We start from the raw sequence: 17,879 nt of genomic DNA, 5'->3' as shown, positions 1-17,879 counted from the left end.
AGTCATGCAGTAATCCAAACAGCTACTGGGTTGGTGTCATCCTGTGAGGTAACTCATGGTGTCACTCCTCTCTGCTAATTCCCACAATATTGTAGCTAAAACACCAGAAAATTTGACAAAATCAGTGACTATAAAAATACCGGCAGCAACAAAAACAACAGCATGTGCTTGTAGGGGATACAGAAAAAAAATCACGTGATTCGAAGCAGCACGGTGATTGGTTAATAATGACAGCTCATACTGGAGTGCGTTAGAAGGTTCAAAGAGTAAATTAGCATAAAGTTTCATCCTTGTAGGTGTATTGATACACATAAGCTGAACTTACCAAAAAAATTTTTTGTTGTTATAACTAACTACAGAGTTATTTTTATTTAAAAAAAATAAATAAATTCTTGCTGAAACGCTGCGCAAAAATTTTAGAGACAGTCATTTTGGTGTCACCCCCTCTAAGAGAGTCACCTGACACAGCCTACACTCCCCACTCCCCCCCAAGTGACACCACCACTGTTAGAACTGAATAGTGAGTTTAGCAAGGTTTCAGGATATAAGATCAATATTTTTAAATTGTATTCTAATATTCTATCAATAAACAACCAGAAATTGAAATTTAAAAAGTAACACCATTTACAATAGCATCCAAAAATGCGAAACACTTAGAGATAAATCTGACAAAAGATCTTTTAAAGCCCTATACTCTGAAAACTACAAAACATTGTTGAGATAAATTAAACAAGATCTAAATAAGTGGAGACATATACCTTGTTTTATGGGTTGGGAAACTCAATATTGTTAAGATGTCAATTCTCCCAAACTGACCTATAGGTCCAATACAATGAAAATCAAAATCCCAGCAGGAATTTTTGTAGAAATTGACAAGGCGAGTCTAAAATTCCTAAGGAAATTCAAAGGACCTAGAATAGTCAAAATAACTCAGAAAAAGAAAATAATAGTTGGAGGGCTAACACTACCTTATTTCAAGTATTGGTATAAAGGGATAGTAACTGTCTTAGTCTCTCAGTGCTGCTATAACAGAAATAGCTCAAGTGGGTGGTCTTAATGAACAGAAATTTTATTTTCTCACGGTTAGAAGACTAGAAGCCTGAATTCAGGACACCGGTTCTAGGAGAAGCTTTTCTCTCTCTGTCATCACAGGGAGGGTCTTTGTCTCTTTTCAGGCTCTGTCCCTCAGTTCCTTGGTGATTTTCATGGGGCATCAGTCTTCCCCCGTTTGTCCTTTCTTGCTTCTATGCCTAACCTGCTCCTTTTATATCTCAAAAGTGATTGGCTTAAGACACGCCCTACACTGAGATGGCCTTATTAACATAACAAAGAAAACTCATTACTAAATGGGCTCTCATCCACATATACAGGGGCTAGGATTCCAACACATATTTTGGGAGACACAATTTCAATCCATAGCAGTAACCAAATCCGTACAGCATTGGTGCAAAGATAGACAAATAGATCAAATGAACATAATAGAGAGTAATATGGACAATTGATATTTTACCAAGATGTAAAGCCAATGCAGTGAGAAAAGGATAGCCTTTTCAACAAACAGTTCTGGAACAACCGGGTACCCATGTGTTAAAAAAAAAAAAAAAAAAGATCAACAACTTGAGTCCATACTTTATACCATATACAAAATGGATCACAGACCTAAATGTAAAACCTAAAATTATAGAACATCTAGATGAAAATATAGACAAAAATCTTTATGATGCAGGGTTAGTCAAAGATTCTTAGATACAACACCCAAAGCATAATCGAAAAGAACAAATTGATAAATTGGGCTTCCTAAAAATTAAACACTTCTATTTTTCAAAAAACACTGTTAAAAGAATGAAAAGGCAAGCCACAGGCTGGGAGAAAATCTTAACAAAGCATATATGTGATACAAGACTTCTATCCAGAATATATAAAGATCTGTCAAAAGTGAACAAAAGATAGTGACACTTGACCAAAGATATGCAGATGGCAAATAAGCACATGAAAAGATGCTCAACACCATTAGTCAGTCGTTACCCATTGCCATCGCCATCGAGTCAATTCCAACTCATAGCGGCCCTATAGGACAGAGTAGAACTGCCCCATATGGTTTCCAAGGAGCGCCTGGTGGATTCGAACCGCTGACCGTTTGGTTAGCAGCCGCAGCTCTTTAAACCACTATGCTACCAGGGCTTCCAGTCAGTCATTAGGATAATGCAAATTACATCCACAATGAGATACCACTACACACCTATTCCAAAAAAACCAAACCCGTTGCTGCTGAGTCAATTCCAACTCATAGCAACCCTATGGGGACAGAGTAGGACTGCCCCCATAGGGTTTCCAAGGAGCAGCTGGTGGATTTGAACTGCTGACCTTTTGGTTAGCAGTCAAGCTCTTAACCGCTATACCACCAGGGCTCCATACACCCATTAAACCAAAAAAAAACCAAACCCACTGCCGTTGAGTCGATTTCAACTCATAGCGACTCTATAGGACAGAGTAGAATTGCCCCATAGAGTTTCAAAGGAGCGCCTGGTGGATTTGAACTGCCGACCTCTTGGTTAGCAGCTATTAGAATGGTGAAAATTAAAAAGACTGACCGTATCAAAAGAAATTTTCCAGTTGCCATGGAGTTGATCACAACTCACGGCGACCTCATGCGTGTTAAAGTAGAAATGCGCTCCATAAGTTTCGATGGCTTATTTTTTCAGAAATATCTCCAGGCCTTTCTTCCCAAGCACCCCTGGGTGGACTAGAACTGCCAACCTTACCGTTTGCACCACCCTGGGTGCAATGGAACTACTCATCAATAAGATGGAATTAACTGATACATGCAACAACATGGATGAATCTCCAAACAATTATGCTGCGTGAAAGAAGCCAGACCACCACCACATCTTGCAAAAAAAAATACATATTATACGATTCCATTGCATAAAACTCTAGACAATGCAAGCTAGCCTACAGTGACAGCAGATCAGTGGTTGCTTGGGAATGAGGGGGGATGGGGAGAGATGGCGGGGAGGGATTATAAAAAGGCATGAGGAAACAACTTTGGAGGTGATGAACACATTCAATGTCTTGACTGTGGTGACAGTTCCATGAGTGTTTACATACATAAAAACTTCTCAGATTGTATACTTTAAATATGCACAACTTACTGTACATCAATCACACCCTGGTGAAGCTCCTTTTTTTTAAAGGTACTTTCTACTTAAACCATTATTTCATTACATACAGAACACTTTAATACTAAGAAAAGAAGAAGGAAAAGGAAGGACATGATCTCATAATAACAGAAAATTCTCTTAAAATAAACTTAGATGTTTGAAAACTTAAAAAATATTAAGAAGTCACACAATCTGGCCCTCTGCCTCCAATAAGAGCTTTATAAACCATCCCAGGCAACCGGTCTTGGAGGAGGAAAATAAAAAGACAACAGTTTTTGAATATTAACTAAGCACAAGCAGACATGTCAGTTCTTTGGTTCAATAGCTTATAAGGTAAGTACTATTAACCTCAGACTGAGGAAGGTTAAGAGACACACCTAAGGTCACGCAGCTAAGAAGTAGTGGAGGCTACACTTTAACCCAGGCAGTTGGTTCAACAGCAGAATTCATGCACGCACACGCACACACACACATCATGCTCCCCACCTTCCTCTCCTTTTTTCTCTGCTCTCTTCAAGTCTTTCTTTTGGTTATTACAGTGAAAAACTTTATGCCTCTTGCTCCACCCACCTGCACCCCATATTCAGTCTTTCCTGGAAGCGCTGTTGTGTGCTATCAAATAGATTTTCGATTCCTAGTAACCCATAGGGTTTTCTAGACTGTAATCTTTACAGGAGAAGCCCTGGTGGTACAGTGGTTAAGCACTCGGCTGCTAACCAAAAGATTGGCTGTTCAAACCTACCAGCTACTCTGCGGGAAAAGATGTGGCAGTCTGCTTCCGTAAAGATTACAGCCTTGGAAACCCTGTGGGGCAGTTCTACACTGTCCCATAGGGTCACTGAGGCAACATCAACTTGAGGGCAATGGGCTGGGTTGGGAATCTGTATGGGAGCAGATTGCCAGGCCTTTCTCCCAGGGAGCCACTGGGTGGGTTCAAACCACCAGCCTTTCAGTTAGCGGCTAAGCACTTAACAATTGTGACTCGAGGGCTCTTTCCTAGAAGGGGCTAAAATGAAGGCAGCCAATCAAGAGACTTTGTTTGAGGCTCCTCCCCATCATGAGGTGCAGGGATTGGACTAGAAGGAGAGGAGGAGGGGCAGATGCATGCATCTGGAAACAAAGGAGAAATGAAGAAGAGGGAGGAAGAATGCTGAAGTGATAGACAATATCCCTCCGCTCCTGGCCAAGTTCTGGCTGCAGGAGCCATAATCCACCTCATACCTGAGCTCTTGTCCAGGAAGTTCAGCCTGGAACAGTGAGGCCACTTGAAAGAGGGATGGAGGATGGCTACGTTCTGCAGTCCAGAACATTCCTGGACCCTGTACCAGTCTGGACCTCACTTCAGAAAGGGCTGGGAGTAGAGAAGATAAAAAGCACTGATGGTAGCTGCTGAGAGGTGGCAACACGTGAGTGTAAGCTGTGGCTGCCCAGCCAGGAAAGCTAACAGCTCATCTGCCCACCCAAGGCCTGCTCAAGCCCATTTCTGAGCTAATGGGGCTCTCTCCTAGGCCAGGAAGCCTGGCTTCACCTCATCCAGAGCCATTGCCCGAGCCCCAAGGAGGGGAGGTATGATGGTTAAGATTGTGTGTCAACTTGGCTGGGCCATGATTCTCAGTGTTTTGGCAGTCATATAATGTTGCAATCACTTCCCTGTTGAGATTTGATATGTGATCATCCCCATGATCGAATCTGCTGTGAGTAGCCAATCAGTTGAAAGGAAGTTTCCTTGGACATGTGGCCTGCATCGAATATAACTGAACATTCTGGCAAGGCTCGGGGGCTTTTTGCTCGAGCTGGCTCCTGTTCATCTGTCCACTGGTTCTTAGGACTTGAGCTAGCAGCTTGCCCACTGTCTTGCCTGCCAATCTTGGGGTTCATTGATCTTCACAGCCTGTGAGCAAGTGCCTTCCTCTCTGACCTGCCAGTCTTGGGTTCACCAGCACCTGCAGCTACATGAATCAGGAGGAGCTTCTATCCTGACCCACGAACTAGGGACATTCCAGCCTCTACAACCTCGTGAGCCATTTCCTTGATGTAAACCCCTATATGTACATATATATTTATACACTTTACTGGTTTTGCTTCTCTAGAGAACCCAGCCTAACACAGGCAGGAAAAGGCTAATATGACAGGCACGTAGCCCTGCAGGGGCAAGGGGCAAACGTGTCACCAAAGACTCAATGCCAACCCTGATGTTCCAACCCAGGCACTCTCTTAGCCCTTAGGTATCTCCAAAGATCTTTAAAACTGCCACCCGTCCTGCCCTTCTCTTGCTCCTCTTTGGTCCATGCTGTTCCTTCTACCTCACATCCCCTTCTCCCCCTGGCAAACTCCCACCTCTCCTTCGAGATTCACCTCAAATATCTTCTCGTGTCCTAAGACCCAGATGGGGTTAATGTTGCCAAGAATAAACAATTCAGGACACCAGTAACAGACTGTTATACAGGTTTAATAAACAACTTTAAAGTTAGGCAGCACATTATTACCAAGTAAATCAGTGCTCTGATTAATTAAGATTTTCACAGAACTTATGTAACCTGACCCTATGAAAGCCAGTAAATTTCCATTAGTCCTTAAACTAGCCCAAGCTGGATTTGGCCCACTCTGCATGCCCAGAAGGGCCAGCTGTGACCACTAATTGAATTCAACAGATTATGCAGCAACAGGTAGAATGAATCAGAAGAGAAATCAACATCCAGGTCCTATTCTAAAGCAAGAGGTCCCACAAGAACCACATCACCTCCTGTTTCCTGGCAGCCTTCTAAAATTTTCCCTCCCCAGTATGCCTGTGCAGCCGCCATCTTCCTGCCCAAATCATATATAAGCCCTGCTTCCTCACAGCTCAGGGAGCCAGATCTGAGGAACTTCCTCCCGGCTCATTGCTGTGTGCATTGCAATAAAGTTACTTTCTCTTTCTCAAAGACTGGTGTCCAGATAATTGGCAAGTCTGAGCGTGCCATACAAGGACCCACCTTCTAGGGTTCGGGAACACTTATATATAATTTTATTGGGAACTTTAAACAAAAAAATTTTGATTGGTTAACAACTATGTGAGAATACATAAATCTGATAAAAGATTTGTGCACCAATCGCTACCCCCAAAAATGAAGAAATTGAAGATTTTTATCAACTTCTGTAGTCTGAAATTGATCAAACATGTAATCAAGATGCATTGATAATTACTGGGGGTTAGAATGCCAAAGATAGAAACAAAGAAGAAGGATCAGTGGTTGGAAAATATGGCCTTGGCGAAAGAAATAACACCAAAGATCACAAGATAGAATCTGCAAGACCAACAACTTCTACATTGCAAATACCTTTTTTCAACAACATAAACGGCAACTATATACGTGGACCTCACCAGATGAAATACACAGGAATCAAATCGACTTCATCTGTGGAAAGAGACAATGGAAAAGTTCAATATCATCAGTCTGAACAAGGCCAGGGGCCGACTGTAGAACAGACTAACTGTTCATATGCAAGTTCAAGTTGAAGCTAAAGAAAATTAGAACAAGTCTACCAGAGCCAAAGTACAACCTTGAGTATATCCCACGTGATTTAGAGATCATCTCAAGGATAGATTTGACAGGTTGAATACTAATGACCGAAGACCAGACGAGTAGTGGAATGACATCAAGGACCTCATACATGAAGCAAGCAAGAGGTCATTGAAAAGACAGGAAAGAAAGAACAGACAAAAATGGATGTTACATATCCCTCATGAATGTAGATGCAAAAATCCTCAACAAAATTCTAGCCAATAGAATTCAACAACATACCAAAAAAATAATTCGCCATGACCAAGTGGGATTCATACCGGGTATGCAGGGATGTTTCAACATTAGAAAAACAATTAATGTAATCCACCACATAAATAAAACAAAAAACAAGAATCACGTGATTTTATCAATTGATGCAGAAAAGGCATTTGACAAAGTTCAACACTCATTCATGATAAAAACTCTCAGCAAAATAGGAATAGAAGGAAAATTTCTCAACATAATAAAGGGCATTTATACAAAGCCAACAGCCAATATCACCCTAAATGGAGAGAGCCTGAAAACATTCCCACTGAGATCGGGAACCAGACAAGGATGCCCTTTATCACCATTCTTATTCAACACTGTGCTGGAAGTCCTAGCCAGAGCAATTAGGCTAGATAAAGAAATAAAAGGCATCCAGATTGCCAACGAAGAAGTAAAAGTATCTCTATTTGTAGATGACATGATCTTATACACAGAAAACCCTAAGGAATCCTCCAGAAAACTACTGAAACTAACAGAAGAGTTCAGCAGAGTATCGGGATACAAGATAAACATACAAAAATCAGATGGATTCCTCTACACCAACAAAAAGAACATCGAAGAGGAAATCACCAAATCAATGCCATTTACAGTAGCCACCAAGAAGATAAAATACTTAGGAACAAATCTTATCAGAGATGTAAAAGACTTATACAAAGAAAAGTACAGTACACTTCTGCAAGAAACCAAAAGAGACATAAGTGGAAGAACATACCTTGCTCGTGGATAGGAAGGCTTAACATTATAAAAATGTCTATTCTACCAAAAGCGATCTATACATTTAATGGAATTCCGATCCAAATCCCAAGGACATTCTTCAATGAGATGGAGAAACAAATCACCAATTTCATATGGAAGGGAAAGAGGCCCCAGATAAAGAAGGTATTACTGAAAAAGAAGAACAAAGTGGGAGGCCTTACTTTACCTGATTTTAGAACCTATTATACCGCCACAGTAGTCAAAACAGCCTGATACTGGTACAACAACAGATACATGGACCAATGGAACAGAATTGAGAATCCAGACATAAATCCATCCACATATGAGCAGTTGATATTTGACAAAGGCCCCAAAACACTTAAATGGGGAAAACGCAGTCTTTTTAACAAATGGTGCTGGCATAACTGGATATCCATCTGCAAAAAAATGAAACAAGACCCATCCCTCACTCCATGCACAAAAACTAACTCAAAATGGATCAAGGACCTAAATATAAAATCGAAAACAATAAAGATCACGGAAGAAAAAATAGGGACAACGTTAGGAGCCCTAATACATGGCATAAACAGTATAGAAAACATTATAAAGAATGTAGAAGAAAAACCAGGTAACTGGGAGCTCCTAAAAATCAAACACTTTTGCTCATCCAAAGACTTCACAAAAAGAGTAAAAAGATTACCTACAGACTGGGAAAAAGTTTTTAGCTATGACATTTCTGATCAGCGCCTGATCTCTAAAATCTACATGATACTGCAAAAACTCAACTGCAAAAAGACAAATAACCCAATTAAAAAATGGGCAAAAGATATGAATAGACACTTCACTAAAGAAGACATTTAGGTAGCTAACAGATATATGAGGAAATGTTCACGATCATTAGCCATTAGAGAAATACAGATCAAAACTACAATGAGATTTCATCTCACCCCAACAAGGCTGGCATTAATCCAAAAAACACAAAATAATAAATGTTGGAGAGGCTGTGGAGAGACTGAAACACTTATACACTGCTGGTGGGAATGTCAAATGGTACGACCACTTTGGAAATCGATTTGGCGCTTCCTTAAAAAGTTAGAAATAGAACTACCATACGATCCAGCAATCCTACTCCTTGGAATATATCCTAGAGAAATAAGAGCCTTTACACGAACAGATATATGCACACCCATGTTAATTGCAGCACTGTCTGCAATAGCAAAAAGATGGAAGCAACCAAGGTGCCCATCAACGGATGAATGGATAAATAAATTATGGCATATTCACACAATGGAATACTAAGTATCGATAAAGAACAGTGAGGAATCTGTGAAACATTTCATAACATGGAGGAGCCTGGAAGACATTATGCTGAGTGAAATTAATCAGTTGCAAAAGGACAAATATTGTATAAGACCACTATTATAAGAACTTGAGAAATAGTTTCAACTGAGAAGAGAACATTCTTTTGTGGTTACTAGAAGGGGGAGGGAGGAGTGGTGGGAGAGGGGTATTTCACTAACTAGACAGTAGATAAGAACTACTTTCGGTGAAGGGAAAGACAGCACACAATACAGGAGAAGTCTGCACAATTGGACTAAACCAAAAGCAAAGAAGTTTCCTGAATAAACTGAATGCTTTGAAGGCCAACGTAGCAGGGGCAGGGGTCTGGGGACCATGGTTTCAGGGGACATCTAAGTCAATTGGCATAATAAAATCTATTAAGAAAACATTCTGCATCCCACTTTGAAGAGTGGCGTCTGGGGTCTTAAATGCTAGCAAGCAGCCATCTAAGATGCATCAATTGGTCCCAACCCACCTGGATCAAAGGAGAATGAAGAACACCAAGGACACAAGGTGATTAGGAGCCCAAGAGACAGAAAAGGCCACATGAACCAGCGACTACATCATCCTGATATCAGAAGAACTAGATGGTGCCCGGCTACAACCGATGACTGCCCTGACAGGGAACACATCAGAGAACCCCTGAGGGAGCAGGAGAGCAGTGGGATGCAGACCTCAAATTCTCATAAGACCAGACTTAGTGGTCTGACTGAGACTGGAAGGGCCCCGGTGGTCATGGCCCCCAGACCTTCTGTTGGCCCAGGACAGGAAACATTCCCAAAGCCAACTCTTCAGACGGGGATTGGACTGGACAATGGTTTGGAGAGGGATGCTGGTGAAGAGTGAGCTTCTTGGATCAGGTGGACACTTGAGACTATGTTGGCATCACCTCCCTGGAGGGGAGCTGAGAGGGCAGAGGGGGTTAGAAGCTGTCAAAATGGACGCGAAAAGAGAGAGTGGAGGGAGAGAGCGGCTGTCTCATTAGGGGGAGAGTAATTGGGAGTATGTAGCAAGGTGTCTATAAGTTTTTGTGTGAGAGAGTGACTTGATCTGTGAACTTTCACTTAAAGCACAATAAAAATTATTTTTTTTAAAAATTGATGTTACAGAGACTCTGAAACTTGCCCTCAAACGTTGAGCAGCTAAAGCAAAAGGAAGAAATGATGAAGTAAGAAGAATAGAACAGAAGATTTCAAAGGGTGGTTCAAGAAGGCAAAGTAAAGTATTATAATGACATGTGCAAAGACCTGGAGACAGAAAACCAAAGGGGAAGAACACGCTCAGCATTTCTCAAGTTGAAAGAACTGAAGAAAAAATTCAAGGCTCGAGTTTCAATATTGAAGGATTCTATGGGGAAAATATTAAACAACACAAGAGCCATCAAAAGAAGATGGAAGGAATACACAGAGTCATTATACCAAAAAGAATTAGTCGACATTCAACCATTTCAAGAGGTAGCATATGATCAGGAACAGATGGTACTGAAGGAAGAAGTCCAAGCTGCACTGAAGGCATTGGCAAAAAATAAGGATCCAGGAATTGACAGGATATCAACAGAGATGTTTCAACAAACGGACGCTCTTGAATGTAGAGTAGCTAAAGCAAAAGGAAGAAATGATGAAGTAAAAGGGCTGAACGGAAAATTTCAAAGCCTGGCTCAAGAAGACAAAGTAAAGTTTATAATGAAATGTGCAAAGACCTGGAGTTAGAAAACAAAGGGAAGAACATGCCCTGCATTTCTCAAATAGAAAGAACTGAAGAAAAAATTCAAGCCTCCACTTGCAAGAGTGAAGGATTCTATGGGGAAAATATAAAACGACGCAGGAAGCATCGAAAGAAGATGGGAGGAATACACAGAGTCACTGTACCAAAAAGAATTGGTCAACATTCAACCATTGCAGGAGGGAGCATATAAGCAAGAATCGATGTGCTGAAGGAAGAGATCCAAGCTGCACTGAAGGCATTGGTGAAAAATAAGGCTCCAGGAATTGATGGAATACCAATTGAGATGCTTCAACAAATGGATGCAGCGCTGGAGGTGCTCACTTGTCTATGCCAAGAAATTTGGAAGACAGCTACCTGGCCAACCAACTGGAAGAGAACCATATTTGTACCCATTCCAGAGGAAGGAGATCTCACAGAATTCGGAAATTATCACACGATATCATTAATACCACATTCAAGTAAAATTCAAAAGTGGTTGCAGCAGTACATCAACAGAGAACTGCCAGAAATTCAAACTGGATTCAGAAGAGGACGTGGAACAAGGGGATATCATTGCTGATGTCAGATGGATCTTGGCTGAAAGCAGAGAATACCAGAAAGATGTTTACCTGTGTTTTACTGGCTATGCAAAGGCATTCGACTGTGTGGATCATAACAAATTATGGGTAACATTTCGAAGAATGGGAATTCCACAACACTTAATTGTGCTCATGAAAAACCTATACATAGACCAAGGGGATACCGCGTGGTTTAAAGTCAGGAAAGGTTTGTGTCAGGGTTGTATCCTTTCACCATACTTATTCAATCTGTATGCTGAGCAAATAACCTAAGAATGTGGACTATATGAAGAAGAATGAGGCATCAGAATTGCAGGAAGACTCATTAACAACCTGTGATATGCGGATGACACAACCTTGCTTGCTGAAAGTGAAGAGGACTTGAAGTGCTTACTGATGAAGATCAAAGACCACAGCCTTCAGTATGGATTACACCTCAACATAAAGAAAACAAAAATCTTCACAACTGGACCAGTAAGCAACATCATGATAAATGGAGAAAATATTGAACTTGTCAAGGATTTTTTTTTTACTTGGATCCACAATCAACACCCATGGAAGCAACAGTCAAGAAATCAAAGGACACATTGTACTGGGCAAATCTGCTGCAAAAGACCTCTTTAGAGTGTCAAAAAGTAAAGATACCACTTTAAAGACTAAAGCACCCAAGCCATAGTGTTTTCAATTACAAACGATTGATGCCTTTGAACTATGCTGTTGGTGAAGAATATTGATTACACTATGGATGCCAGAAGAAAGGACAAAACTGTTCTGAAGAAGTACAACCAGAATGCTTCTTAGAAGCAAGGATGGTGAGACTTCATCTCACACTCTTTAAACATGTTATCAGGAGGGACCATCCCTGGAGAAGGACATCATGCTTGGTAAAGCAGAAGGTCAGTGAAAGAGAGGAAGACCGTCAACTAGATGGATTGACACACTGGCTGCAACAACGGGGTGAACCATAACGACGACTGTGAGGATGGCATAGGACCGGGCCGTGTTTCGTTCTGTTGTACATAGGGTCAGTATGAGTCAGAATCGACTCGACGGCACCTAACGACAACAACATAAGAGAGCGGTATGTGCTCAAACATATCAAAGCTTAAATAGAAGCCTTACTAAGACAATTACAACATCAGTGAGCCATGGTTACAAGACTTCTGGAGTCTTGGAAATAGGACACGTTCATTAACCTTCAATTGTTTTCTGAAAGAGTAAGTTTCTAGTGTTTCAGGTAGCCTGGTCACCTAGATACAATTATGTGAAACAAGACAAGCTGCTTCTAAAGATTAGTAAAGGAATAACTATAAGCTTTAAAATATATATTTATGACTTTACAGCACATAGGTTTCTAACTTTTAATAAGATGACCTTTAGTGTTGTGGGTAAGAGAACTCTGTTTTCATAAAGCAAAACTTATAATTTTATTTCACAATGTCTATCTCCTGAGTAGTCCCATAATCCTTGCCCTCAACAACAGCACACGGCAATTCATCCAGTCCTAAAATTAATTGGTTGTTCATGTATCTCCCTGAGACGTTGTTATATATCCCCCTTGCCTTGCCTCAGTTTCCCCAGAGGGAACCACAAAATCAGGCATACACAAGCCTGAATAAAGGTGAGGTGAAGAAACATGGCTGGAGTGGGCCTAGACCATCCCAGGCAGGAAAGGGTTTGGGGGTGCAGCACCTGAGTGAAACTCCCCACCGCCCCCCCCCCCCACTTCCTTCCCTGCAGTGGCACCTGGTGGTTGAGTTCTGGGTCCTGTTGCAGGCCGCTCAGCCCATCTACAGGCCGGGGAGCTGCCAGGAGGAGACATGCTCTTAGAAGCCTCCCTCCAGTATCATCAGGTACCACCCCACCCGCAGGTGCCCGCCAGAACTCCTCTACAGGGCAGGGCCAGAGCCTCAGGCATTTCCCCTGGCCCTAGTACCGCGAGTCTTCTTTCCAGCCTGTCTCTCCAAGCTCTGACTTGGTCCATTAGGCTCTGGCCAGGTCTGGCCAACTGCAGCCTTGGCAATCCAGCTTTCGCCCCAGTCGCAGTCCCGTTCCTGTGCTTGGCTCCTCGGGCGAGCTCCAGTTACCTCACCCCTGTCCCCTATCCTTGGCCCCGGTCTCTGTTTCTAGCTCAGCCCTGCTCCCGCCTCTTAGCCTTGACCCCACCCCGATTCTTCCAATTCGGCCTTCAAAGCTATTGCGCGTCTCTGACCCTCACCCCGCCACCCGGCCTTGGCATTCCCCCTGAGATCCTGTCCCCAGGTTCCATCTCAAGGCCCCATTTAGCTGGGGCCAGCTCAGCTGGGAACGCGGGAACCGGCACAGCCTTCTGAGAACCCTCAGCTTCTCCACCTGCTGCACCCTCCGCTTCTCTATCCAGTGGCTGGTTGAGGACGTCCTCACCCAAGTGACCCGGATGAGTGCCCCTTTCCCCACACAACCCGCCTCCCTTGCTCTGCCCCTTTCTGGTCTTGAACCGCCTCCCAACCCAACCTGCGCCACCACCACCATGCTCAGGGCTTCTGTACTTTAGCTCACCATTCTCCTGAGTTCCTGCAGGGCAAGACTCACTGCCCCCATTTTACGCACCAGGAACGTCCTGTCTAGCCCTTGCCACTCCCCGCGGCCGGCCCTCTGCACCTCGTTTTCTCCCGGGACCATTGGAGTGGTCTCCCTGTCTAGCCCCCCACCCCCATGATCCCAGTGAGATCTGGAATCAATCGCCTGCAGTCCAAGACCGAATGAGTGAGGACTCCACTTGAACTCACCTTTCCTGCCTCACCCTAATCCCAGCCTTGCCCAATCCTGTCTTTATTTAAAGTTTGATGTCGATTTTCTGCATTAATTTTGATTTTTTTTTAAATAATGTGTTAGAATATTATTTATCTGAAGGGACACAGGGAACCCAGGGTGGAAGGGGAAAGGGGGAAAATGCTGACACATTGCAGGAATTGCTACCAATGTCAGGAAACAATTTGTGTATAAATTTTTGGATGAGAAACTAATTTGCACTGTAAAGTTTTACCTAAAGCACAATAAAATTAAATATATATATATATATTATTTATCCAGATTACTGGGGTTTGGGGTGCCCCCTTAAGTCTTGCACCTGAGACAGGTGCCTCACTCTTCTCACCTAGTTCCAACCTTGCCCTGCACACACACTTTCCTTGGCTGCCCAGTGCTTATGATCTAGCCCCTGCAAAGGTGCCTGAGCTCCTTGTGTGCCTATTGTCCCAGCCTCCTCCCTTTCTATAGTCTCTGTCATTATCTTTATCTTCTAGAAGCGTGAAGCTTTGTTTACTATTACCTGGGCAAAGATAACAGTAGTGCAAAGACCATGAGGCAGGAAAGTATTTGGCGTGTTCTAGGAGCAGCAAAGCCAGTGTGGCTGGAACAGAGTAGCCAGGAGCCAGTGGTAGGAAATGAAGTCGAAGAAGAAGCAGAGACAGACCACCCAGGACCTCAAAAGCATTGATAAGTACTCAACCTTTACTCTGAGAAAAAGAGGAAGTGGTTGGAACATTTTGACTTAGGTTTCAAAAGGAACCATCTATAGAAAAAAAAAAAAAAAAAAAGGGCCACATAAACCAGAGACTCCATCAGCCTGAGACTGGAAGAACTAGATGGTGCCCAGCTACATGAAAGACTGCCTTGACAGAGAATCCCTGATGGTGCAGGAGAAAAGTGGGACACAGAACTCAAATTCTAGTAAAAAGGCCAGACTTAATGGTCTGACTGAGACTGGAGGGACCCCAGAGGACATGGCCCCTGGACTTTCTGTTAGCCCAAAACTACAACCATTCCCAAAGCCAACTCTTCAGACAAAGATTAGACCGGACTATAAGACATAAAATGATACTGATGAGGAATGTGCTTCTTAGCTCAAGTAGACACATGAGACTATGTGGGCAGCTTCTGTCCGGAGGCAAGATGAGAAGGCAGAGGGGGACAGGGGCTGGTTGAATGAAGACCGGAAATACAGGATAGAGGGCAGGGGTATGCTGTCATATTATAGGGAAAGTAACTAGGGTCCCATAAAAATGTGTGTATAACAGAAGGTCAGCTCAACTGTACTGGACCAAAAGCAAAGACGTTTCCGGGATAAACTGAATGCTTCAAAGGTCAGCAGAGCAAGGGCGGGGGTTTGGGGACTATGGCTTAAGGGGACTTCTAACTCAATTGGCAAAATAATTCTATTATGAAAACATTCTGCATCCCACTTTGAAATGTGGCATCTGGGGTCTTAAATGCTAACAAGCGGCCATCTAAGATGCGTCAGTTGGTCTCAACCCACCTGGATCAAAGGACAATGAAGAACACCAGGGTCACACGATAACTATGAGCCCAAGAGACAGAAAGGGCCACATGAACCAGAGACTTACATCATCCTGAGACCAGAAGAACTAGATGGTGCCCGGTGACAACCGATGACTGCCCTGACAGGGAGCAAAACAGAGAACCCCTGAGGGAGCTGGAGATCAGTGGGATGCAGATCCCAAACTCTCATAAAAAGACCAGACTTAATGGTCTTACTGAGACTAGAGGAATCCCGGCGGTCATGGTCCCCAAACCTTCTGTTGGCCCAGGACAGGAACCATTCCCGAAGACAACTCATCAGACATGGAAGGGACTGGACAATGGGTTGGAGAGAGATGCTGACGAAGAGTGAGCTACTTGTATCAGGTGGACACTTGAGACTGTGTTGGAATCTCCTGTCTGGAGGGGAGATAGGAGGTTAGAGAGGATTAGAAACTGGCAAAATTGTCACGAAAGGAGAGACTGGAAGGAGGGAGCGGGCTGACTCATTAGAGGGAGAATAAGTGGGAGTATGGAGTAAGGTGTATATAAGCTTATATGTGACAGACTGACTTGATTTGTAAACATTCACTTGAAGCTCAATAAAAATTATTTTAAAAAAAGAGTAAATCTGCCATAAACATTCAATAAATAAATAAAATAAAAAATGTGTGTATAAGTTTTTGTATGAGAAACTGACTTGAATTTTAAACTTTCACTTAAAGCACAATTTTTAAAAAAAGAGAGAAAAAAAAAAGGAGCCGTCTGGCTGAGAACACAGTCTAGATGGGTCTGGACAGAAGCAGGGAGACCAGTGACAAGGCAGTAAGCCAGAGGAGAGATGACAGTGGCCAAGACCACAGCACTTGCACTCTGGACATAAACAGGATTTTCTAGAGAATTAGACTTGGAATGTGAAAGAAACAACAACATCGAGGGTGACTCCAAAGTTTTTGGCCTGAGCTACTGGAAGGAAGGACAGGGTTGCCATCTACTGACACGGGCAGGGCTGCAGGTAGACCAGTTTTGGGGGTTGGGATGAGTCATGTCTGAGATGATTCTAGACACCCAAATGGATCTGTCAGACGGCAGTAATGACAGTGATAACAATAATCCTAGCTCCAACCCTAGTGCTCACTCCAAGCCAGGCATTCTGCTATTGCTTTGCATGCATTAGCTCATTTAATCCTCATAATAACCCTATGACGTAGGCGCTGTTATTATCTCCATTTTGCAGAAGAGGAAATGTTGGCTATAACAGTCTGGTATTCAAGAGGCTGGAGATATAAATTTGGGTGTCATCGTGTATGGGTGGGATAAGTTCACCTGCGGAATGGGTGTCAAGGTCCAAGGACTGAGCTGGGACACTCCAAAATTTAGAGGGTGGGAAGATGGGGAACATAAGCAAAGGAGATTGAAAAGGAGCAGCCAGGGAGGGAGGAAGACAACCAAGAGGGTTTATCTCCAAAGGTTAAGTATAGGAAATATTTCTAGAAGGAGAAAATGATGAAGAAAAACCACTTTGGAAACTTCAAATTGAGATCACAAAATGAGGAAACGATTTTGGCTCAGGCATTGGCCGCTGAATTGTTATGTGGCCTTTGGCAAGTCATGGAGCCTCAGCTTCCCTGTCTGTAAAATGGCTCAATAGGGATCTCCTAGCCTCTGATCCTCAGCCCCATTCCAGGACTACTTGCTGAGTCAGCCTCACCACCCCCGAACCTTCCCCTGACTCCTCCTCGCTCCTGCCCATACTCCTATCCCCACCTCCCATTACTTACCTCACTAGAATGTTTCAGTTCATAATCTGTATTTTTGCATTCAAGGGGTTCCCTTGAGCGGAAGCAGGCTTGGAGTGGGGGGAGGGAGGCTACTATAAATATTTGACCTCACCTCCTGGGGTTCACCCCTTACCCTGCCAATCTGCTTAATTGATCTTCTCTGGCCCAGGCCTCTGGCTCTAGCCCAAAAATCAAGTAGGTTGCAGCTGCAGCTGGGGGAGGGAAGGAGCTGCTGGTTAAACTTCTAGAACTCAGAATCTCAGAAATTGCTTTGGAGAGGAAGGCTGGGTGGGAACCATGAGTCAAGGGTAGGACTAGGGCTTAGAGCTGAGGGTTAGGGTGCAAGGGCCTGGAGCTGGGGGCCAGGGGAGTGCAGGGAATTGCCTAAAACTATCCTATGTCGGAGCCACAGGGGTTCTAGATAAGCTAGTCCAGAGCGACCCCAGGGTGGTCCTCAGATGCCAGCCCAGTGAGCTGCTCCATGTAAGAAGATTCCATGGTGAAAGAAGT

Source organism: Elephas maximus, chromosome 7 (genome assembly GCF_024166365.1).
Source record: "Elephas maximus indicus isolate mEleMax1 chromosome 7, mEleMax1 primary haplotype, whole genome shotgun sequence".
In the NCBI taxonomy this organism is placed as follows: Eukaryota; Metazoa; Chordata; class Mammalia; order Proboscidea; family Elephantidae; genus Elephas; species Elephas maximus.
The sequence above is the reverse complement of the archived record's forward strand: the minus strand, read 5'-3'. Positions refer to the sequence as shown.